Consider the following 26,116-nt stretch of genomic DNA (forward strand, 5'->3'; position numbering starts at 1 on the left):
CCTCATCCCGGCCCTAAGGAGCCACGAGTCTCAGTGTCCCCGTAACGGCTGCAAGCACCTCTGAGGGAAAGCCCCCCTCAAGATCGCCCGCTGCCAGACAGTCCAGTTTCTCCCCGTATGAGTCCTGGGTCCCCAGAGACTTCCCGGAACTGGAGATCAGAGCAGTAGGGAGCTTGTGACTCCCTCTGGATTCAAAAAGACAGCCGTGTCCTCAGGTGCCAGACCCTTTCCGCGAGCGAGCCCCCTACCTTTGCGCTTTACTTCTGCAGCTCCTCTGGTTCTCAGTGTGCTTTTCTTTCCTTCTAGTTGTAGAATTTATAGTCAGCCAGGCTTCCTGTGGTTCTGGATGCTGTCCGTATTGTGTTTCTGAGGTATTATTCAATTGTTGTGTGCGGCAGCAATTTCCCGGTGTTTGCCACCATCTTAGTTTCTCCTTGGTTGATTCTTGTATGTGCCCAGACCAGGGATCAAACCCACAACCTTGATGTATCAGAACCATGCTCTAAGCAACTGAGCTACTAGGCGAGGGCTGACTTATCTGTATTTGTATATTTAAAAAGAAAATTAATAATCTAAGGTTTAAGGCACATTTTCTTAAGAGTAATGAAAACTGAGCTTTAGAGAGCAAGAACCAAGAACCAAATGATAATTACATCCAGTATCATTTAAAAAGATGATTTATGGTTCTGGTAGGGATTTTGTCACTCCAAATGATTTTAAATGGCTCTTTGATATTCTTTGCTTTGAAACACACTGAATTTGTTATAGGTGTACATAAAGTTGACTTGTTGAAAAGAAAAAATCAATATTGTGCATTAAATCAGTAAATTAGCCTACAAATTCAGGAGAATACACATACACACACAGCTATCAATTTATACTTTATACAGTAAGCATTCTAAACCAGTAATTATGATAGAAAATGAAGGACCACTACCTCCTCTCAAGGTCTACAAGAAAAAGCTGCATTTATGTAAATATATTTGCAGGTGTATGAAATAAAAGGCTTCTTTCACCTTCCTGTACAAATATAACATTAACAAGTGTGCTTGAACATGCTTTTCTCTAAACCACTCATAAAAATTCTTGAGGTTCTTAACCTTACTGGAAAAGAAAACCTCAGATGACTATAAAGTAACTACACAGCATATTCTCAATATCACGGCCATCTTCAAGCAATTTCTCACACTTATAATGCATTTATTTTTATATAAAGCAGATGCGTGTCTTTGGGGCAAACCATGCCTTTTATTCTTATGTTGTGAAAGTCCCTTCTAATTAAAACAGGAAGTACAAATTTCCTTGTGTAGTTCTAAGGATAAATCTTACTTAGCACAAGCAGCTGTCTGCAATTTCTGATGAACCCTTTCTGGCTGTTGTAAACGTGCACTGCACTGATGAATTCATATTTTATGATTTGCTTTTGAAATCTCCAGTTCGAAAACAAAAGGCACACCCTGTGTCCCTGCATTCTCAGCAACCAGGGCCTTGCATACTTTGGGCACCTTCTCAAGCCAAATAACAAACAAGCAGTGTTGCAACTTCAAAACACTTACTGAGAACCGAGAAGGCTGAATGGCGACGGTCCTGGAGGGAAGGTTAAGTGTCTACTGAGTACAGTATATGTACAATGAGAAGTCATTCGAAGAAAAGGCTAGGGAATGAATGAAGGAGAGCATGTAAATGATTTTTTTTTTAAAGAATCATTCTTCTTTAAATGCTTTACATTATAGCTCAAATGGCAATTAAGATGACTCTGGTCCCACCCTTCTAATTAAAAAGCACAAGTTGTTTCCTTTACTGACCACAACAAAGGGCAAATAGACGCAAACCCACTTCCTTTGCAGGAGCTTCACTTGCTGCTTGTGTGTGGCTTATGGGTCTGAGGGATGAAAGCCCAAGCACGTTCACACACATAGGAGTGGATCCTCTATGGCATCTCATGAGTGACACGGTTTTGCCCTGTTGCCAAGCTTAGCTTAATATTTCTACTAAGTGCTTTAAAATGGCCAATTGGTTTAAGTCAAATCACCTGCACAGGAGAGGCCAAAGAAGGTGGGGAGGAGACCAGAAACTGCCTGTGTCCCTTTAGGGATCTGTGGGTCTCAGTCCAAACTCCCTGTGCTTCTCCATGTCACCGCCGAGAACTCACTCCCACTGGACGGCCGAGTAGGAGGGCCAAGGCGTGAAGTCCTGTTAGAGACTGTAACCACAAAGACCTGGTGATGGGAAGTTTGTGCTTAACCAGTGAAATAAAACTGCTTTGTACCTTCATCTGTTCAGAATTATGATATGGAAACTCTTAGCTTGAAAGGATTTTCTTTTAATCTTAAATTCCTCCATTTCTACCTTTGTATCAGAAACAATGTGTTTTTTCCCTCGAATAAAAAATTTGATGTTTGTTCTTCAGAATGAACCTCTCTCCCAATCTCCTTCCCATATATACAGCTTTAATTTTATTTGGCCTCTCAGTCAAAAGAATCTTATTACTTGCCCTCAATTTGCACATTCAGCAAAATGATGGTTGTGTTTTGCAATAACAGCAGGCAGGTTGGCAACTAAAGTATCAATAATGACTCTGAGCCCTTTAAAAATCTAGTCATGGACCAGGAGTTGCACCCATGACTCCCCAGAAACATGGCAAGAAAGTTAGTTAATAAACACCAACTAACTTTTTTTCAACTGCAGCAATAAATTGTTCAATTGGTGAGTGTTCACAAGTTCTGCTCAAAACACCCTGTGAATTGTTTAATTAGTAAACTCTTGCAACACTTAACAAATAGATACAGGCAATTTAGGGAGACACAAGGTCCCTGGAGTATTAGCTGTGCTGATAATCTAATCTGCAGGATTGTCAAAGGGATGCATATTTCAGTCTTTTCTTTTTGAAAAGATTTCAGACACTCAAATGAGGAACTTTTTTCCATTTAAAATGTCCTAACAAGTAAATAAAGCATGAGATGTATAAACAACTAGTTGTAATAGTGAACCACCTTGCTAATCACACACTAGGCTCCAAACAGATTAATAACACATCTCATGTATATAATAATGCTGGACAAGTATGTGTCCTCCCGACACACGGACAGCATATTGCTCACCCAAATATAACAAAATCAAAGAAAAAATATCTCGAAAAGCCAAGTCTTCTTTTTGTTTAACCAAAATGCAAAATAGGGCATTATCAGATATCTTCTGCCAGGCCTCCGACAAGCCAAAGTACTAGGGAAGTCCATTTGGCAGTGATTTGTAATTGTTAAACATGGAGTTTTGACCCAAGAAGCACTGAGTGGAAAGGGCCATCCTTTACAACAACTCCTGCAAAGATACCAACACTCAGGGGAGGGTGAGCAGTTTAGGTGTGGTGAATTGAGTCCTAACTCATTAATTACTGGGGAACTCGTGGTGGAGCCATGCTTAGTGTAAATGGTTTACTTCCTTGGCAGGACAGACCGCACTGAGAAGCGCTAGTTAGTTAATGAAACCCTAGCCACAAATCCAATAGCAGTATAAATCATTTCAATATATTTTGCCCAAAGATATAGACCAAGTGCCACTTACTCGTGGTAGTGATGTCTTGCATAAAACGTTGTGTATGGAAATGTCAAAACCCTATCCTCAGTATGCATTCAAAATATATGTCCCTTCCATCAAAAGAACAATGGGAACTATGTTTTCGCTTGTAAAGGAACACATATGCACTAGTCCCATGAAAATAAAAGAAATGCATGTCTTTACTTGGCATAGAAAAATTATTTGAAAAGCATGTAATGAAACTTCTCTCCCCTTTCTCCTTAGAAAATACAACTATGATTCATTATAATCACCATAAAATAATTAAGTTGCATGTAGCTATTCTTAGTTCTACCTGAAGAAGTTAAAATGTACATGGTCCTTATCTTCTTAAAGTTTACACATTAATCTGACACTGATCTTAGGCTGAAATGTCCAAGTCTTTCATACATTAGTTTGTAAAGCACAAATGAAAATACATAGAATTTTTTATTTTAGTTGAAGAGCTATTCATGCTTATTATCCATCAAATGGTCTATTAAGTACTTGACATATTCTTGGGGGGAAAAATCTTGAAAAAAATCCTAATACCACCAAAGACCCTTACCTCTCCCAACCAAAACATACACACACACAATTCAAAATTAGTTTTTTAAGTGAGAAACAGATAGATTGATGGGAACACATAGCAATCTGATTCTCAATATACAACCAGGCACACACAGAAGACTTTAAGAATATTTTAAAGAAGAATAAGAGGCAAAGAATTTATTTGAAGTCAGAAAAGCACTAAGATCCCTTCTGTAAAATATCTGAGTTGGTATCTTCCTTCACTTTTCTTTATACATAAGTGCTTATGTAAAATCTTTGAGATGATTTTGTCCTCTATTTGTCTACTACAATCAAATAACAACAGCTACCTCAAGACACCATCAGTCTTGGGTCGGCCACTTGGCCAAGCATTAGGCAGACTGATGCTGCAAGCAGATGACCTATGATCCAAGAACTTAGTCTCCATGTAAAAAAGGAGACCAACCCAACAATCAAGCTCCGCAGTGAAACCCCAGAGGGGCTTTTATTCTGGAAGTTGTTACAAGTAGTTCATAACCTTTGTACTCTAGACACTCATTCAAACTACCTCACCACTCTGCAAACCAGGGGCTAAGGATGCTCGAAGGCATGAACTTTCTACCCAAACAGAGTATTGTAAACATTTGGGGGAGGCACAGTGCTACTGCTAAAATAAACCATAAAAAAGGACATTAGCTAAGACACTTTTATTCAGGGAGCCTCTCTCTGTGCAGGGAACCAAATTTCAACTTCAATCCTTTCGCTCAAAAGCTATACCAGTGGCAACAAGGAAGCCTTTTTAGAATATTGGCAGTTAAAAGTCTCTCAATATCCTTAGGTGCTAATAAAAAGTATATATTTTTAAAAGAGTTGAAAGAATAGTATATTTATAAATGTATAATCTGGGTCTCAAAGGTGTTTTCTCTTTTTTAAATTGTAAATGAAACAAACAAAAAAACATATATAAAAGAGAGAAAGCTACTCAAAAGAGATTACTTATTAGCTTTTCTGCTTCATTCTAATTTGGTTGCTTTAATTTTAACTTTTGCTTGAGTTTTTGTTTTTGTTAGAAGATTTTCTGTCAGGCTCAAAGATGTTTGGACTACAAATTCAAATTAAACTATTTGATCCCAGACTGCAAAAAGCCTTCTCTTCTTTGGGGAGAGAGGAAGAGAGAAGGGGATTGCCAATGAAAAGCTCACTGACCACACTCCTAAAACTGGTGTAAGTAACATCACCAGGAGAAGCAGGAAGTGAAATTTGGTCCAGTTTGCCTAAATTCAGGTAAAAGAATAAATTACTCTCAACTAAAAGTTAATTAAAATATAACTTTACTCTAAAAATTACTTTAAATTAAGGAGTAAAATTATAGAAAGTAATATCATTATTAAGTTTTAGTAATTTCTGGATAATGACTATGGATTTTTAAAGTTATGTGATTTAAGCACACATAGTCAAGTACATGGGTGTAAATCTGCCATCCCACCAAATGCTTCATCAACTGCTAGCAACCAGGAGACCATTAGTCTTCAACAAAGAATCCAAAGCAATTGTTGAATTTAATATGCTGGTTATTTTATTATGCCAGGCTGATGAGGTAAAATATATATTATTAATGTCAGGTTGATAATTATTTTTAGGATTATTAGCTAAATGTAAAGCACATAAAGCCTAAAAGGTAGAAAAGGCATCTGTTAACTAGAAATTCAAGACCATGCCTGTGTGTTAGCACACAGGGTGTGGAAAACCTTCCACAGGGTGAAAAATATTGTCAAAACGCTCAGTTCACTTCAAAGCCAACAACAAATTGTGATGTCTTGATCATGACAATCTGCAAGTCATTGAGATTGAACCCATTTTAAGGGTTTCCTTTAGCATTTCTTTATAATAAAAGTGACTTTGAACAATATTTATAAAAACTGATTTTTAAACATGGGGTAAAATATATACATAACATAAAGTTTAGCATTTTAACCTTTGTAAGTGTACAGTTCAGTTGCATTAGGCATACTCACATTGTTGTGGAACCATCACCACAGTCCATCAACAGAACGTCTTCATCAATCCCAAACTGAGTAAACAACAACTCCCCATTTCTTCCTCCTCCCAATCTTTAATAACCTCTAGTCTATTTAATGTCTCTACAAATTGGACTATTACAGGTACTTCAGACTGAATTACACATTATTTGCCCTTTTGGGTCTGCTTATTTCACTTAGCATAGTGTTATTTTCTTTTTTTAATGCGAATCTTAATTTTCCAATTTATATATGGAAAAGGAAAGAGAACAAACTTGTTACCCAGAAAATATAAAGGCCACACCATTCCCAATATACAGTATAGCCATCATAGACCCACTCACCTTTTCAAAAAACATTTTTGGCTCTCTATAAAGAAAAATCAGGTTCCAGCATCATCTCCCCTTCAAGAGCTGACTTCAGAATCCTCCTGGACAAGCCATGTTGTGGTCTACTTCCTGCCCGGAAAAGAAAGTTATGCCAGCTATCCTAAGCAATCCTTTGCTGCACCACACACCTGTTCAGACAACGGGTCAGTTAAACAAGCAAAATAACAGCTGAGAAAGCCAGGTCAGCTACCCTCTGATCTGAAAGACATTTACAGAACCAGTTCCCCTTCTCTGCCTTCTTTATGTGAAAATAGCAGTTAAAGTAACATGATTCCTTGCCTTCCTGTTTGAAGAGACAGTGAAAGCCCTCCTGCTGTGAGTCCACTCTCTAAGTCTGGGGAAGAGCTGCCTCAATCCTTCAGCTTAGTCCATAAGCCTGGGTCTATAGGGGAAAGAAGACCCACCCCACTATGGTTATGTTTGTTTAAGAAGCCAGGTCCGACTCAAAGAGTTAACGATTAACAGGGGCCATATTACATGGTGCATTTTCTTGTTACCAGGCTTTTTACTCCTAAGTATAATTAAGGAGACTCTTTTGCTTTCTGATCTTTCTTAAGCTTCTCTTCAGTTGGGCCCAAAGGCTCTGAAAGCAAAAAACACATAAACTGAATGGGCAAAAGTCAGACTTAAAATCTGAGTTTTCTAGAAAAATTAGAGAAACAAATGGATACTGTACTACAGGTATAGGAGCAAAACCAACCAATCAGGTGTAAAGATTTTATAAATATACCTCTTCCAAATGTATTTTTATAATTTTTTTCCAAGTACAAGGTATCACTAGATTATAAATAAAAAAGTATACAATTATTTCTTTAAGGACATGACTTTTTAAAATGTTTTCTTTTACTTGTAACTTCTGAATAGTGTTTCTCTCAACACCTTAGGTGTGGATATATTGCTTTGCTTTCTTTTTACCTCAAGGAAGAAAAGAGAAAAGATGAATGGCCCAAATCCAACTAAGACTCTTAGAAAATACGTTTTGAAGGTGTAACTCTGTAAGGCATGTAGCACACACAACTACCAAGTCCACGCACAGCCTTTTCTAGAGAGGGAAGTTTTATCTTGAAAGGGGACCATGGTTGAAGGGAGAGAACCTCACATGCCCAGGAAGCTGACAGCTCAAGAATATACAATATTTTGAAATAGTCTCATCTGCTCTTGCAAAAGAATAATTTTTTTTAAAAAAAAAAACATAAAAATGAACCACAACACTTTATATCCTAAAGTACCATCAATCACTCTGGTTTTAAAAATTCCTATGTGCAATGCTTCTGTTTTAGGCTCTCATTCTAACCTGAGGAAAGCTTTTCTTGTGCTCTTTTATTAAAGCCACACAATTCTAGAATTCCATAAGGACCTTAGAGACAATGTAGTCTAGTATAACACCATCCAAATCCTTTTTTTTAAAAGTAGAGGAGCCAGTACAGATTACCCCTTTTTTCTCCTAGTAAACCGACTGAATTCTTACACTATTGCAGGCAAATGAAATAGATAAAGGTAGGAATCTGCTTGGGGAGGCAACCATGGGATCCAGGGCCCATGTTTGCGAACTATGCCTGTCAGTCCGATCCCCTCCTTTTACAGAAGTGGAAACAGAGGCCCAATAAGGTTAGGTGACTTCTTCAAATTCACGTCACACCAGCAGCAGAGAGTCGAGAGTCATATGCAAGCTCCCTACTCAGTGCCATCTCCTGTGTTGCTCTCCACCAAAGCGTAATCATTTGGAATTTCAAATAAGAACTAAAGAAGTGGCACAAAGATTAGTGTGGGGGGTAAAGTGTGTGTTTGAAACTCCTGATCACTTACATTTATTCGGGTTATCAAGGCCAAAAAAAGGCAACAAGGAGAAACATAGATTCAGGAGACAGAGGCTTGAATCAAATCGAAGAATAAAGGCAGTCATTCATCCTTCTTTCCTGTGTTCACTCGCTCAGTGGATAGCCATTACATACATGGTACTGGGTACCGAGAAAGATACCAAGATCAATGATGCCTGTTTCTGGGCGCCAGTTTCCAATTCGGCATAGTTCTGCGCATGTGCGTGCAGTCCCGGGCAGGATCCGATAGATGCCACAAAAGCGACACGGAAAGGCAGAGAGGAAGAGAGGAAAGAACAATCAGGGCAGGTGACAGAGAGGGTGTCATCTGAGCTGAGCCTCAAAGAATACGGTGGGGCCTGGTGGCACCACGGATGGGTCCCAGCAGCCGCTGGGGAGCAAGCAAAAGTGGACAGGAAGACAAGAGAGCAGGCCCTTCTCCCATCCACACTGGCTCAAGGGAAGGACTCTTACAGGATTGTGGGAGGCATGTCCGGAAAAGATATTCTGGTCAGAACTTTGTACTGACCCCATTCTGTGATGTGGAAAGAAAGGGGCTGGGAGACAGGCAAAGAGAGGTAGCCGGGAAGACCAAGGCTTCAGACTGGGGAGTGCTGATTACTAAGAGATGCATGGAAAACACATCCCTATCGAAATAAGATGTGTAACATTAGGTTGTTGGTAAAAGAAAGTTGCAGACTTTTGTGGCCAAGCTCTTCTCCATAGAAGCAGTAGAGGTAGCATGATCAGCCTTGGGGGCTGCAACTCATTCGCTTTCTACAATCAGCATCATTACAGCTCACCACCTCCCCCTCCACCTGCCACGCCCCCAGGCTCTGCGACCTCCCAAGGTGCCACCTTAACCTCGGAAAGCATTTCCCCCACATTGAGAGAAAAGAGCTCTGAAATACCAAGGCATGGAAAAGGTTAAGTCTGAAGCAAGATGGGAGTAACGCCTCCGCCCGCAGAGGAAAGAGGAAAGCCTGCCCCTACCTCGCTGGCCTTCAGGATTCTATAAAACATTTCTTTCCTGATAAGACCCTGTGCTGACCGGGCAGCACGCTTTACTGCAGGTTCACCAACTGAACTAAGCTGTCTTTTTCAAGGATATCAATCCAACCAGAAGAGCCATAAAATTGTGAAATTGCAAGAAAAGGGGGCTAAGTCAAACATGGGCTTGGCGGAGCGGGATCCGCACAGGTGTGGACAGAGCTAAGCTGCTGACAGGGCAATCGCGCAGGGCGGTCAGTCCCGAGGGCCGAGGCCCGCCCATCTGCAGTCACGCACTGCTGCTTCAAGAGATGTTTTGAGAAATGCAGAGCCCATTCTATTTGCTCAAACCTACATTTTAGAATTCTTGGCATAAGCTGTTTAAGAAGTGCCAAATCTGAAGTTTTACAGCTCAAACAAAACAAAACACTATTCCTCTACTTTCAACCTATTTATTAAAAGACCCCACATTTTCAAGCCAGGCAGTTCTTATAGCCAGCCCTGCATGGTAGCTCAGAGGAAACCAAGGATCAGAGAGGTATAGGGTTTGCTCTCACTGGGCGCACAGCAAAAACTGACAATCATCCAGGGTTCTCAGCTCCTTACTTTGACCATCTCAGTTACCATCAATGATTTTAGTCTTAAAATGCTAGTGAAAGTCCATGGAATTCTTATTCCTTTGGTGCATCCATTCTGAGAGATGGTAGCCAAATGTAACTCTGAAGATAAGAATGTCAGGAGAGGGCATTTCAGAGGCCATCCTAATCCACATTTTTCCCCTTGGAAAGTCCTACTCAACTTCCTATAGCAAAGATTTACCTCTTTATACCCTGCTCTTATGTGATTAGTTAAGCCACACACAATGAAAAGAAGATAGGCGATTCTCAAATTTATCTTTTGACCAACTATTCGCGGTCTTCTGTCTCTTCACAGGCATGTCCACCAAAGACATATTTCACTGCAAAAGACTATTTTGAAAATGTTCTGTGCCAATAAAATCCAAATTAACTGCTTTTCTCACTGTCCTCAAAACAAAAGAAATTGCATAAACTAAAATTGCTAAGCTATGACTAAAAAATGAGGGGTATACTACATGCAGTACTTAATGATTAAAGAAAACAATTAAGCTTCGGAATTCTTCCCTCACTTCCATCATTACGCCTTTTTCCTTTTCTAGTATTTCTGATGTAAGTGTTAGCAGAGAAATCAAAATAGATACAATATACCTAAAGAATTGTGAAGACCCAGTATACTTGGGCTTATATTTTTATGAGTTTGTTACAGAAACTAGGAGAGTTCATATAAGTCACTTCATATGTGATCATCAATCTCTTAAAAGTCTTGCTTTCAGCCGAAACCGGTTTGACTCAGTGGATGGAGCGTCGGCCTGCGGACTGAGGGGTCCCAGGTTTGATTCCGGTCGGGGGCATGTACCTGGGCTGCGGGCGCATCCCCGGTGGGAGATGTGCAGGAGGCAGCTGATCGATGTTTCTCTCTCATCGATGTTTCTGGCTCTCTATCTCTCTCCCTTCCTCTCTGTAAAAAATCAATAAAATATATATTTTTTTAAAAAGTCTTGCTTTTAAAACATCTTAGTGAAGTAAAAGGGAAGATGTCATTCTTCCTAACATTTTCTTAAAAAATGTCATATAGGAAAGAATATATTCTCAGGTCACAATTAGAAGCCCAGAGAGTTTCTTAACCCTGAATTTACTCGTCCTTCATTCTTTAATTTGGCTAGAATAAGACTCTCCCGCTGTTGATGAGACACTCACTGTTCCACTCAAGCGGCCTGGAATTCTCCTCCAGGAGCTCTCCCTCTCTCTCCCCAGGGCAGAGCCACAGCCTAGGCACAGGCCACGCTGCTCTCCACACCACTCTCACCCTAGAATGTGGATCCGAAAGAGAGGCCTGTGTCAATAACACTATCTTGATCACGTGACATGGCCTTTGTCTCCTCCCTGCCCGTGTGTCAGTGGTCATGGCCAAAGCCTGCGACGATTGCCAGGGAGATGAAAAATGCTTCATCTGTATCCTAGCTGTCAGAGAGGGAAGCCAGTCAGCCTCTCCCCCTGCCTTCCAGCACAGCCCAGAAGGGCCTGCTTCTCCCACCTGAATGGCTCAGTACGTGCCAGGAACTGGAGACGCAGGAAACCAGATCTGCGGCCAGGAGCCCACTGTCCTTACTCCATGGAAATGAAAGACAAGTTGCTTTGATCACCTGGGACACCAACCACCTCTTCTGAAAGCTAACCCCACCGTGGCGGGCGGGGACTGCCTCCCCTCCCCCAGGAGCCCCAGTCCCTGAGCTCTGGCTTGAGTATCAGGCTAATCAGTTTGATCTGACAGATTTTAATTACATTAATTAGGGCTTTTCAGAACAGGCCTGATTAGCATCCTACCAAGGGTTTTGTGCGTGTTTTTTCTTTCTCTAAAGCAGCTCTGCTAGAATCAGGACTTTCCTTTCCTCTAATAATGATGTTTGTGTGGATGTCTTGCTTAAGGTAAAAAAAAAAAAAAAAAAAAAAGTCAGGTATTTGGTGTTACTGGGTGTGAGAGTGTATTTTATAATAAAGTCACCCAGGACAATCTGGAGTAGGCTCTGCATCTATCTAGTGAGCCTAGGTGGGGGAGAAGAGGTGGTCATTTAGAACATGTGCCCAGAACACAAACATTGGTTTGGCTTAGGCTTTGCCTAGTAAACTCTACACTTAGCTTGAGTTTTTAAATTCCATGTTCTTCTAACTCTGTCCCCATACCTTCATCAGACTGAGGCACAAAGAAGTAGATTCTTACCTCTATCTATTATTTTATCCATCATATGTCAGAGAGAAGCACAAAAAAAGCCCACAAAGATTTAGCCCTTCAATTGTTTCTTAGAATAAAAATACCTTGAATGTCAACAAGGATTTTACTGAAAATATTTCTTAACTCTTTTCAGCCACTAATAAAGGAGAGCATATTGATTTTTCAGAACACTGTACAAAGGCTAGCATGGCACAGATATTTAGTCTTGTCGATCATCTGCACTATAATTACTGCTTTAAAATATGCTGTTTTGAATAGGCCACAATAAATGAGGGCATAGTTCCAGACACCAGGAAGAAAATCTACCAAACTAAATAAAGTTTGTTTGCTTTTTTAAACAGCTTAATGTGAAACTAATTTTTTTTTAACCACATATCTTAAGGAAAGCAGTAAAAGTGTGGACTTACAACCCTTAATCCAAGTTTTGAATTCTACTGACACCCCTATCTCTCCACTGCAATTTGTGCAATAGCCACTTCTCTGGGCATTGCCAATGTTATTCTCGCTCACCTGAGCGATGTCACAGTTATGATGGTGCTTTATCAGGACAGTTCCTGGATTGTTTGAAACCTTGGTAAGACAGCTGAGAAATCACATTCTCTAACCATAGTGACTTGTTAGATAAAAGTAAAAGTTGTTTTTTTTTAAGTTACTTAAAAAATTATTCTAGTGCCACATATTTTATTTACAGTGTATTCAATTATCTTGAAAGGTTGAATCACTTTAAAGTGAAAGTCAAGTTTCTGAAAGTGATTGTGTATTCACCTTTTTTTTTTTCTTCCCATTTTGAGGGAGAAAAATCCTCAGTAAAAATGTTATTGACTGCCTTTTTGTTATCATCTGATTCTCACTGAAAATCAGAGTGATCATTCCTCCTTCCTGTATCTAATAGATAGGATGTCCTTCCAGAAGGAACCTGATTTAACTGTCTTTGATGACTACCAAGCTTATACCTGGGATTAACAATCACAAGAATGGGAATGATCCATTCACTTGCATGGGAAGTAGCAGGAATCCAAATCTTTCAGCTCTAGGTCTTTGATCTATTTTGAGTCAGGTAATTAAGAATTTCTAGGAAGCGTTGGTAAAAGATTAAATGAACTGAAAGGTGGAAACAGGTTATATGATTTGATATCAGATACTGAATAGTACTGCTCACCCACACCCAAATGTTGGCCGTGGATAGGATCTATTTTATGCACTGAAGTGACAGTTAAAAGTCTGGCTCCCCTTGGCAAGAAATACTAATGGATTTATTAACCAAACACACAACAACAAAAACCAACAAAACAAAAAAACTCACACATAATAACTTTATGTCAAATTTTATCTAGTATTCAACTTACTTGCTTTAATTACAACTTTAACATCTTCTACGCAGTTCAAAGGAAGAGAAAGAGAGTTAGAGGCTTGATAGCCAAACTTATAGAGTATTAGCAACAGAATTTGGTGGGGAGACAGGAACGGAAAAAATAGGTAACAATAAAAAAGGAAAGAGCAAACAGGGAAAGTGGTGAGAGAAAAAAATTAAAGCTTTTGTTTGCCAAGAAATTGAGAACTGTAAAACCAGTGTAACTTAGAACTATAGGTAGGTATACATAGGCAAACAAATGTGGGCACTCAGGGGGAGGGAGAGGAGTAGTACACAAAACCAACACAGAAAAGAACTGAAAGTGAAAAAATGCCTTCCCTTATATTTTAAATATTCACTCCAGACTAGAATGGGATGATCTCAACCCATTTTATTAAACATAGATGATCACTTCAATGCTACTTACAATTATTTTGGTTAAAATATTTTCTCAATCATTAGATCTATGTCCTACTAGAAGAGCATGATAGCTCTGGTTCATTCATTCAGTCAATCAGCCAATCAGCCAATGATTATTTATTGAGTAATATCCACAGGTACCAGGCACTGTGCTAAGAGGTGGATATACAGTATTCAGCAAAACTGGCATGATCCTCATTTCCAATAGAGCTTATCATTAAGTGGGAGAGAACGACGCAAAACAAGTAAAACTATAATGAGTAGCTATGGGAACTGATTTTTTTTTAAAAAGGAGAGGGTGCTGTGGGAGAGAAAAGGAAAATGGAAGGGAAATGAGTGCTCAAGGAAGACTAGTCTATGAGGCAACTTTGAAGCTGAAGCTTAAAGGAGTCAGACCTGCAGAACGGGGAAGAAGAGAGAGGATGGAGGTGGGGGCAAGGCTGGATGGATGGAAAGAAGAGCAGCATTCCAGCACTCCAAAATTAGGAAGCTCTTGGTGAGCTCTGGAGCTGAAGGACCACAGTTGTGGCTGGGTGAGTGCCAGGAGTTGAAGTGGGCAGAACTTTGTAGCCCTTTGTGAGAGAAATGTTTTTATTGTGAAGGCTGGATTTTCTTCTGAGGACAATGGTAAGAGGAGAAAATTTTAAGTATTTACTCTTAAATTAACCATTGTTGTTGCACTCTCAGTTTTTAAAGTAATAGTGGGGAAATGTACTACAATAGGAGAACAATTAAGTTAGGTACATCTTATGATGGAATATTATACAACCATGTAAAAGTTTTAAATGAACATTTAATGATACAAAAGTGTTCGAGATATTTAAAATCAGTCTATACATAAATTTAAAATACCAATTTTTAAAAAGAGAAATGCATCTGTAGTTACAGTCACAGAAATACAAGAAGGGAATACACCAAAATGTTTAAAATGATTAATATAGGTGGAGAAATTATAAATGGTTCTACTTTTTATTTAACTTTTTGAAAAATTATCATACAATAAAGTGAACTTTTGTGTGTGTGTGTGTGTGGCGGGGGGGGGGGGGCAGGCCTTCGAGACCAGAGGGGACCCTACTCTAGGAAGGAGTACTATGAATTTTAGCAGAGGCATAGATTCCTGTAACTACCACCACAATCAGGGTATAGGATGGTTCCATCATGCCAAAAAACTTCCTCATGCTATTCCTTTATAGCTGCACCTGGTGGCTTATTTTGCTCTTTATAATTTTTGGTAGCTTCCAAACTCTTTACAAGTAACATATATTTCTTTAATTTTCAGGGGGAGAAAAGTCATAATTTGAAGTAATGAAAATAAAAAGATATCATCATAAACAGTAATTCCCTAAAGCAATGGCTTTTTTAAAAATCATCATTTGGGATAGATATTTGCTTCAGATATTTTTTAAATTTTAGAATCTTCCTGAATCATCCTCAACTGACTCCTGGCCAGCAATATTAGGCTTTGAGCAATGTGGAAAAATATTATCACTGAGCGTAGGACCTGGGGGAGATTTTATGTTATCCTGAAGAAGATTCTCTCAAATGAACAATGACAATAAAAAATAACAGAGAGACATAATTATATTAACAGTAGCTCAAAAGACCTGGGGGGGGGGGCAAAGGAAACATTCAACACAAGGAATATTCCTGTCCTTTTATTCCTGTTTAATTAAGTATGTATTCAGATAGTACCAGTACACGCACAAGTAATCCTGGGCCTTGGCCAGTATTGTAAGAACTAGCTACCACGACTTTATAGCTGTCAAGGTTTATTCTGTTTAATTATCCAGCACTGAAAGTAGATTCAAGACATATTTCACTTTTAATTAAGCATAAAAATATATTTCTCTGGAGCCTAGTCTAGACAGTTTATTTCTGGATAGGATTTTGGAACCTGTGGCTTGCAGTGTTCCTACTGTTCTCCCCTCTTAATTCAAATCCAAGTACAGAGCAATTGCTGAGGCTGGACAGGCCTGGATGGTGGAAGGGAGGCTCTGGGCTCTGCCAGCCTGAAGGTAAGATCTGAATGAAGAGACCTGGGGAAGTCTGGATGGAATCCCTACCTGACCCCAAGATACCCAATTCCTAGTCCTGAGGCTGCCAACAGAATTCTTGGATAGCCCCATCCATCCCCTCAAGGACACATACCCTAAAGCTGTATCTTGACCTCTTCTTCCAACCAGAGCTGAATAGGTGAGCTGAATTATTTTTGCCCTAAGGCTAGGCAAATGCTCCTCATTGCTGCAAAAGTTGCTAAGTGGTATTACAGGATTCTAATTCAAGCAGTTCCATGTCAGACTCCATGCTACTATTACCTCTCCTGGAATGTTGTGTTGTTTATAGTTGGGGGAGGGGGACAGGAAACTAAATGCCCACAGGGAATAGCTGAATACACTGTAGTACAGCCAAACCAATGACTGGCAGGTACCAACTAAACAGAAGTTGACTTTGTAATAGCAGTGTTAGAAGGATTTCCACCATCTATTCTTGGAGAAAAGCATAATATATATTATGATCCCATTTTCAAAAAACAATGACAGAAAATGCTACATATTTGTATGTTCTTCTGTAATTAAATGAGCATGGAAGGAGGTAATAAAAGATATACATCATGTTAACAGTGAAAGGGAATTTTTATTCTTAATTCATAAAAATGCAAGTTAATAATAATTCTCCTATTAAAAAATAAGAAATAGACAACTTTCTGGTCTACTGCAGTCAGGTATGTATTCAGACAACACCTGAGCTCCAAGGATGCAGGTTTGAACTGGAAAGCCTGTTTACACAGAGAAGCTGCGGGCTGCTGCCGAGAGGCTTCTTAATCACTGAGAAAGTAGAACAGAAACGAGGAGTGTATCTCTTAAGCAGACTATCTGCAAGCCCCATTCAATCCTTTTATTAGAGGCTAAGGACACCCTGGTTTGAGTGTAGAAAGAGGTGGTGTGCTTGTATTTGTGTGCAGGCACGCATGCACACGTGCATTTATTCTAGCAATATCACACTCTCCAGTGCTCCAGTCTACTTGGAATGGTCCTGGAAAGGAGGGGACAAATAAATCAATTCAACAGGTTACTGTTAGTGGGATGCTCTGATTTCTTTATTAATGTCCAGAAAAGGAGAACAATAGTTCCTAGCCATTAAGGCCCCCTCAGTTCAAGATAAGAAGGAGTTAAACAGATGATAATCCATGCATTTAGCTGGGTTTCAAACATTTGGCTGCTTAATCATTGTCACCGTGCACTGCCCAAACACACACAGAATGTTTGGAAAGCCTTGGTCTTAGGGGTGGGGAAAAGGAGAAAGGTTTCTAGAGAGGTGTGGGGAGGGGAGGGTGAAGGATGGAGACAGAGAATCCAAGGGGGTGGAGAAAGCCAGAGAGATTTCACAGGCAAAACCCTTTACTAGGAAATGAAACCATTTAATTGCCATTTGGAAAATAGGCTAAACATAATCTCACTAAGCTGCTAAGGACTAGCTAACTGATTGAGTCTGGAATGTCAGTAAGAAATACTTATTTCTAATATTATATGACAACAGATTTGTGACTAACCCATTTAGTACTATTATTTTTGCAAACTTTTAAACCATTTAAACTAATAATCATGTTTCACTGAACACATTAGGAGTAAAATTATACACTTGAATTTAATGATAAGATGAGATAGAAAGTGGCCTATATTTTCAACTTTTACCAAATTTAAAAAAATATTGTGGCTGTTTCTTAAAATGAGTAGGTTTAGGAATATAGATTTGTCTGATATGTTGGTATGTATGAGTAACCAAACATGTATGAGTAACCGAAATAGTAATGATAGAGGACAACTCATTTTCCTATAATCCATATGCTGAGTAATTCAGAAACGTATGAAAGACAATAGGGATGGATTCACTTTTCTCTTGGGTGAAAGAAACTTAAGACAGACTTCTATGAATACACAGACCAAATATAATTTTATATTCTTGGTATAATAAAATTTATATCCACAACAGTGCTCTCTCCCTGTCTCTTTTCTTAAAAAAATGTCCTTACCCTTTGAGGACACCTCTTATTCTCCCCCTACCCTCCAGATGGGGGGATGACCTCAAGAAATTAAAAAGAATGCTTAATTCTAGTTACTTCTGCACTTTCTAAGTTTATGGTCTATTTATAAAGAATATGAACAAGAAATAAGATAACCTTAGTTATTTCCTAAATGTAATTAAAAACATATATTTGTATATTATCTTACTTGATCTTCTTTAGCAATGGATCATTTGAAGTGACAATTCCTATGCAAATCTGAATTAGATTTCTGAAAATACATGCAGAAAGAAAAAATATATGTGGTCAAAATGCAATTAGGGGAGAGGATTCTCAAAAGATAGTAGAGAATTTGTCTCTCTACCTAGAAAACAACCCCACTGAAAAAAAATATCTGTCTGATGTAATTATTTTGGAATTCCAATAGGCCAACATGCATCCTAGAATTCGCTGAAGGAGAAGAGATAGTAAAGAAATTATGGCTGAAAAATTCCCAAATTTGACAAAAGACATGAAATGTAAACAACCAAGAACCTCAAGGAACTCCTAGTAAGATGAACTCCAAAAGATTCGCCCTGAGACATTACTATCAAAGTTCCAAAAGACAAAGAGAAAATAGACAAATGAGACTTTATAAAACTTAAAAACTGTGTCAAAAGATACTACCAATAAAAAAAAATAGTCACAACAACAACAACAAAAACACCCTAAAATAAAAAATTAACCTCTGGGAATTGTTCTAGCCAAGTCATTTGTAAGGCTGGGCTAAGACTTAAGTAAGAGTTTCCAGTTGAAAATCAAGCCTGAGTACAGCACTGATAGATTTCCAAAGCATGTATGGAAATAAAGGGCAAGAGCTTTATCAGCTTTATCCTATTTTTTGTTATATTTTCCTTTTTGTGACCTTTAGCTAGATCTTTGGAAGATGATAAACTGTATTACTCAAACACCAAAAATCAAGGGTGTATGTTTTTCTCACTGATTCTGAAGCAGATTGTTTTTATCCATAGAATCTGTCAGAGATTTTAAGGAATGAAAGAAAAAAAAAAGAAAAAAACACAGGACAGAAAGTCCTAGGCTGGACTCTCTCTGTCTCATTTAACAGACAGTACGCCCATCCTAAACCCAGGTTCCCATGCCTATGTGAGAAGTATGGGTTTCAGCTTGTGAACTGGTATATGGAAATATTTTAATTCTTTGCTATTAGCTTTGGTTTGTCCTCATTGATGAAGAAAGCGCCTAATGAAAAATGAAAAGTGATTTCAAAGAAGTATGTTGGTAAAATTTCTCCCTGCCATAGAAATGTGAAATACGCTACTAATGCTTCCTTTTTTTGCACTGCCACTGAATACTGTTAAAGTGATATACTGGCTCTGAGAAATGAGAAAGTAATATGTACTAAAAACCATTCCCCTTCCCTTCTAGGAAAATAGTTATAAGAGTTTTAAAAATAAATCTCACTGAATGTTAGCTATCACTATCACAAATAAATACACATGAATGACTTACATTTCCAGCTGTGATTGAATAATTGGTACTGGACCAATTCACCAAATATAGTCATCTACAACACTGGACAAATATCTATAATAATAAAAGGGTAATGTGCTAATTAGACCGGATGTCTTTAGGATGTCCTTCCTGACCATGCTGGGGCCAGAGGGAAGCCAGCTTGGGTCCCGGGTGCCTGCTGGCAGCCAGAGAAGGGAAGCCCAGGTCCCAGAGGGAAGCTGGTGCCGGCAACCAGGGGACAGAAGGCCTACTCTTGCACGAATTTTCGTGCATCAGGCCTCTAATATGATATAAATGTCTTCAGATATAGAATATGCAACACAGAACTGTAATCCTTGAGAGGTTAACAAGATGAGCTTGACCATCCGCTCAGCTTTCTGCCTGAGGACACCTATCAGATACCAGCAAAGGAAGGGAACCTAAAAAAAATTACTGCGATCTCATTATCCTGAGGTGCCAGATATCACAGAACAAACAGGCAGAGGTGCTTGGAATTCATATGGCAAAGAACCAAACAGTAGGGAGTTATGTAGAGAAAGAGCTAAGACATCTGCATAAGGATCTCCTAGAGTCTCTGACTGACTATGTTTAGTATCCTTAGGTGACATTCCATAAGGCCATGAAACAGGCTAACCACCAGAGAGACATAAGTAGAACAAAGGCCGTCATGGACAATGGACTACTACTCAGAAACATAAAATAATGAACTCTTGATACATGCAACAACATGGGTGAATCTCAAAATCATTATGCCAAGTTGAAGAAGCCAAAAAACAAGCACATCCTGCATGATGCCATTTCTATAAATTTCCAGAAAATGCAATCTAATTTATAGTGACAGGAAACAGAACCAGTGTTTGCCTGCAGATAGAGGTAGTAGAAGGGGTGGATTAATGGGTTATAAAGAGCCACAAAGAGACTTTTTTTGGAGGGGGGCTGATAGAAAGTAATATCTTTTAAAAATATATATTTTTATTGATTTCAGAGAGGAAGGGAGAGGAAAAAGAGATAGAAACATCAGTGATAATGAGAATCCTACTGGGATTTAAGACCCCAACCTGGGCATGTGCCCTTGACCAGAACTGAACCCGGGACCCTTCAGTCTGCAGGCGAATGCTCTATCTACTGAACCAAATCGGCTAGGGTGAAAGTAATATCTTGAATGTGATGTTTTCACAGATGTCTACAGATGCCAAAACTTATCAAATTATACACTTTAAATATGTGAAGTTTGGTTTACTTTAATTCACACAGTGGAAAAAGAATATCAAACATAGGATAATACATACCTATTATTTTTAGCTTAGTGGTATGGTATGAACACATTTCTATATTAATATCTATACTTCTGGATTGTGTGTTAGTATTCCATTATATGAACATACTTTCATTTATTTAACCAAACCCTTGTTATTGGACATTCAGGTTGTTTTCAACTGTTCATGATTACAACCCACAAACAAGAATATTTTTAATGAGAAAACATGTATAATTCTCAGTTGCATAGTTAGTTAGAATATTACACTCATGACAAGAGGTCCAAATTATAATTCTGTTCATAGTCTTGCACTTGGACTTAACCTTAATCTTGGAGTACTGTGCTAAAAATATACACAGCTGGACCAATCGGCATTGTCCAGCTCAATATGAGGAAAAATCACCCCAACAGAAGAGAAAGAAGCATATGCTAAAATGGAAGATCAGCCTCATTATCCTGAATGCAAAGAATACATATAATCAGCCTTAATAGAAGGACAAAAGAAAACATATTTATTGCAGGTATTCAGAGAAATTCAGAATAGCTCTCCAATAAAATACTATATCAGCTCTGTGGGTGCTGGAAGCTGATATTTTGAACTGAAAAAAGTAAATTAATTCACTATTTGCAAATCCACTCCAAGAGATCACGTGTGATGAGTTACTACTTGTTGGAATGGTCTGAAACCCAGCAGTAAGAGATGGTGAATGGTGAACAAAACAGCCAAAGACATTTCACATGGGAGGAGGAGAATGAGGATGAGGATGAGGATGAGGATGGGGATGGGGATGGGGATGGGGATGAGGATGAGGATGAGGATGAGAAGAGGAAGAGAAAGGAGAAGGAGAAGGAGAAAGGGAAGGAGAAGGGGAAAGGGAAGGGGAAGGGGAAGGGGAAAGGGAAGGGGAAGGAGAAGGAGGAGAGCAACACTTTTCTCTCCCCTAAACTAGAGGCAATTTTTCATTTGGAAGATATCCCCCAAATGATGAAATCAAAACTACTGTTCAAGGCTAAAAGAATAATACATTATTTAAGACTTACCTGGCGCTCCTAAGAAAAAACAATAAACTGCTCCACTCTAGTTCCTCTGTCCCCCTGACTCCTGGTCCCCTGTCCCCACCCCACCCCCGCCCCCCTTCCATGCAGCCTGTACTTTACAAAGCTCTCTCCAGGCCTAACGGAGCAGACCTCTCCTTCATGCCAAAACTGCCCTTTGAAGTCTGCCCTCCCATTAGGGCTTTGGTGTAGGTATTCAGACTGATCACACAAGCCCAGCAGAATCCCCGGCCCATCCACCTTCTGTCGTATACAGTTGTTTCATGTGGCCTGTGATTTACAGTCTTAATTAATGCTCAAAAGAAGAAGAGCACATCTTTGGTGGAGTTTTTCCCCCCTTCTTTCTACAAAACAGGACTCTTGGGGTTTCTGTGGACATTGTGCAGGATGGTTTTGCCAAATGGAACGAAGCACACTTAATACTTTTCCTTTATAACCTTTGCCATAAATCAGCTGGCACTCCGCTTGCACAAGTGCAGCGATTAATGTCCTGCCCCTCCCCCAGCACTTCCCGAATTTTAAACAAAGTAGGAATAAACTGAGGGTGAGCAGAGCCAGCGGGGCCAGTAAATCAGTTTAATGAGATTGAATAGATCACATAGGACATATTGTGGAAAAATAAGGTGGGTGGCGGGGATCTGAATTTCAACTGCAGGGGAGCAGCGAAGGCCGAGGGAGAGAAAAGGTGGAAGCCACGGTAGGCGATGCTCAAACCCTGACACATGTCTTTGGTAAAAACAGCATATCCTACATTCTCTTTCCCATTTGCTGAAACTTACTGCTGTGACTCGTTTAGATTTAGCACTGTTTCCTGTCTGTGGTTTTGCTGTTCCATGTTTTCCCACAGATGGGGAGTTTTCTGTTTGCTTCTCATCCAGGACTGTCTTGATCTGCTTTCATTCTTAGTCTACGCCCTTCCACAAATATTCATCTTTGTGTGCACACATGCCTCCTTCTGTAAGATAGCAAAAAGAAAAACCTGCACATCTAAGGGCTGAACTAAGTTAAGAAGTAAGAGAGTAATTACTAGGTTATACCCATCTGGTGCTGCGGAACAGCCAGGGCTGCTCAGTACACCCTTCACTTACTGTCACTAACGAGCAGGAAATTTACGCTCCTCCCTCCCCTCCTCGGCATCAGAGAAAAGCAGATTGTTCAGTTTTTTGCTCTTTAAATCAAACACACAAACAGGATTCCTCCCGGATTGAAAACTGTATTACAACAAAGAAGAAAGCCACCTTCTTTCCAAATTGTCTGATTACACAATTCCTTAATATTGCTCGCGAGGCAAAAGATACCGTCACAGGCGCCTGTTAATAGAGTTCTCCTGAGTTCTAGAATTTTCAAGGAGATTGTTGAAGGAAAGAGAGAAAATAAAAGAATGCCTTCGTAATGTTTCAGTTACTTTACGAAACACACAAGGCCTGTTTCAAAACTTCTGAGTCCCTGGTATTTGATTACCAACTTTTAGTCATGTTTACTGTTCTTATTACTCTCCATGACTAAACACCAGAAAGACATTAATTTAGTGCGTTATAAGGCCAACTGATTTGGTGGGAAAACTGCATGGCAACTTAACTCCCCAGAGGGTACCTGTGTGATAGTATGAAGATGCATAAGAATGCCATGTTTTCCTTAGGAGAGAAATGAAAATTACTCCCACACATCTCTGCTCTCAATGAAGACTCACTATGCCAAGCAGCCTCCTAGCATCATACTAAAATGTTTCTTCTGGGAAGCAGATTCAAGATTTGAATATTCCAAATCTGCATTTCAACTGGAAAACAATTCAAAAAAGAAGTGCAGTCCTCAACTTGCCTCACTGTGGTTAATGAACACTAATTTAAATGTTTTTAAGTTTTAAAAATTGCCGGCATAATAAATAAACCTGAGGAACGTCAGTGAGCGGAAGTATGTATCATCTATGCAAATTCAGCTTTTCATGCTTCTGCATTATTTTGTACTACAGATTAGGTCAAGCATGTGGCATAAAAATTAATGGATTCAACGACACAAAGGAATACAGCTGTGGAGGAGCCTACATTACGCAGTAACAGTTTTGCATTGTAACATTTAGGCCTTGAATGCTTTCTAAACTCAACATAAGGTCTCCATCTCCACTGCCCTTCCCCTTCTTTTCTCCTTTTAAATGTGAAAGAAGTTGATTGATAGCATATTTCGGCTTCACCAGCTAGCTCAGACATGGTGTGCTTGTTTAAAAAAGATCTCAACTAACATGCAGCATGACTTAGTTTTAAATCATTACTTTTACTTTTTCTTTTCTTTGCTGGCAGAGGTCAAAGAAGCTCTACCTTGCAGAGTTGTAAGAAACAGAATATGTGACAGACTGTGGGCTTCACTCCCAAGTGCTAGATCTTAATCACCTTCCACTGCACAGACCATTTTCATAGACTTTTATTATTTTTTTACAAGTATGGATATATTGCTTTATTACTTAACACATATTCTAACTGCAAATGTGATGGCTAAGAAGAAATAGAGATGTCACTACCTAGAGCATGACAACCTCCTGGAAAGACAGGTGGAACACAATGTCTGCTACGGTTGTGTATAAAACCAGTTAATCCTCTTCCTTCTCTCGTGGAAAAACCAGTGCCTTCACTTTACTCTACTGGAGAGAAAATGGTAGACTCAGACTCAGTGAAATTTAAAACGCTCCACGTCTTCTTAATGCCTCCTAGTGACTTCTTCTGGCCGACAGATGCAGAAAATAGCCTGGCCGGAGTAGCTCGGTTGGTTGGGCGTTGTCCTCTGCATCGGAAAGGTAGCCGGCTGGATTCCCAGTCAGGGCACATGCCTGCGTTTCAGGTTTGATCCCCAGTTGGGGAGTTTACAGAAGGCAATTCATCGATGTTTCTCTCTCTCTCTCTCCCTCTCCCTCTCTCTCTCTCCCTCTCTCTAAGCATGTCCTCTGGCAAAGATTAAATAAAAAAGAATGCAAAAAATCATCATTTGAATTTATAGTATAAGGACATTTCCAAATGTCACATGTCTGTCTCATGTGAAAACTCATTTTCTTTCATAGAAGAGCAGTCCAAGACAATTTTAAAATTTCAATTTCAATCTGTCATTGCTAGCATACCATGCAAATAAGAATTTTTTAAAGGCCAAAGATCCTTGAGACTTTTAAGAAAGCTATAATCACAGGCACACAAACTCTTGCATTTAATTTTGGGGGTCTGTGGCCATCCTGAGGTAGCCACAGGTCTCTTCTCTGCTCCACAGGGAGAGATGGTCTGCTTAGCACAAAAGGAATCAAATAGTCTTCAGGAACATGTCCATTTAAGAACAGATGTGTAGGCACTTGCCTTGATTTTTCTGGATCTGTTATCAGAGAAAAAGTAAGGATTCGCGTCACAGTTGAGATGCAGTAGAAAGACAACTTGCAATCAGATGCCAGCAGATTACATAAGCAGTAGTCATGCCACAAGTCGTGTAGCCTGTGTTACCTTAACTAACCCCAGTTTCCTTGTATGTAAAATGGGGAGAGAAGTGTGCAAAGGGTGTCCAAAGGACAGGCATTTTCAGGCAAGAGGTGTGGTTCCCACCTGAAGGAAGAGCTAAGAATCCAGACTATTTGGCAGAGATGACAAGACACGAAACTAAGCCAAGTTCTGGCAAGTGAAGAAAAATGACCTTCCTTGCCTAGAAAAGGAAAACGTCCTAGAGGAGTGAGGGATGATCAGAACTTGCTAAAATCACTAAAATCTAAACCACTGTCACAGTAGAGGAAAAGAAAGAAAACAAGAATAATGGACGGGGTATGTAACAGATCAAATAACCAATAGAGAGGCAATGAAGGTCGTGTCCACAAATCACAGCAATTCTCTACTACTGATCATTTACTTGTTTACCAAAGACAGTGTTAATAATTTTTTTTAAAATATATTTTATTGATTTTTTATAGAGAGGAAGGGAGAGAGAGATAGAGAGTTAGAAACATCGATGAGAGAGAAACATCGACCAGCTGCCTCCTGCACACTCCCCACCGGGGATGTGCCCGCAACCCTGGTACATGGCCCTGACCGGAATCGAACCTGGGACCTTTCACTCCGCAGGCCGACGCTCTATCCACTGAGTCAAACCGGTTTCGGCGACAGTGTTAATAAATTAATGACCAGATTTCCAAGCAGCAAAGCAGAAAACCAGAACAGGCGATCAGAACGGATGAAGGAAGCCACATTAATAACACAAGAGGGGCAGCTGACAGTCTTTCAGTGAGGAAGAAATGGAAAAATAGAACATATGATTAAGAACTGAAAAAAAAAGCACAGCAACCCAAAACCACTGAGAATAAGGGACAAACCTTGAGCAATTCCTGTGTGTGTGTGTGTGTGTGTGTGTGTGTGTGTGTGTGTGTGTGTTGGCAGGA

The sequence above is a fragment of the Myotis davidii genome, unplaced genomic scaffold (assembly GCF_000327345.1).
Source record: "Myotis davidii unplaced genomic scaffold, ASM32734v1 scaffold68, whole genome shotgun sequence".
Taxonomy (NCBI): domain Eukaryota; kingdom Metazoa; phylum Chordata; class Mammalia; order Chiroptera; family Vespertilionidae; genus Myotis; species Myotis davidii.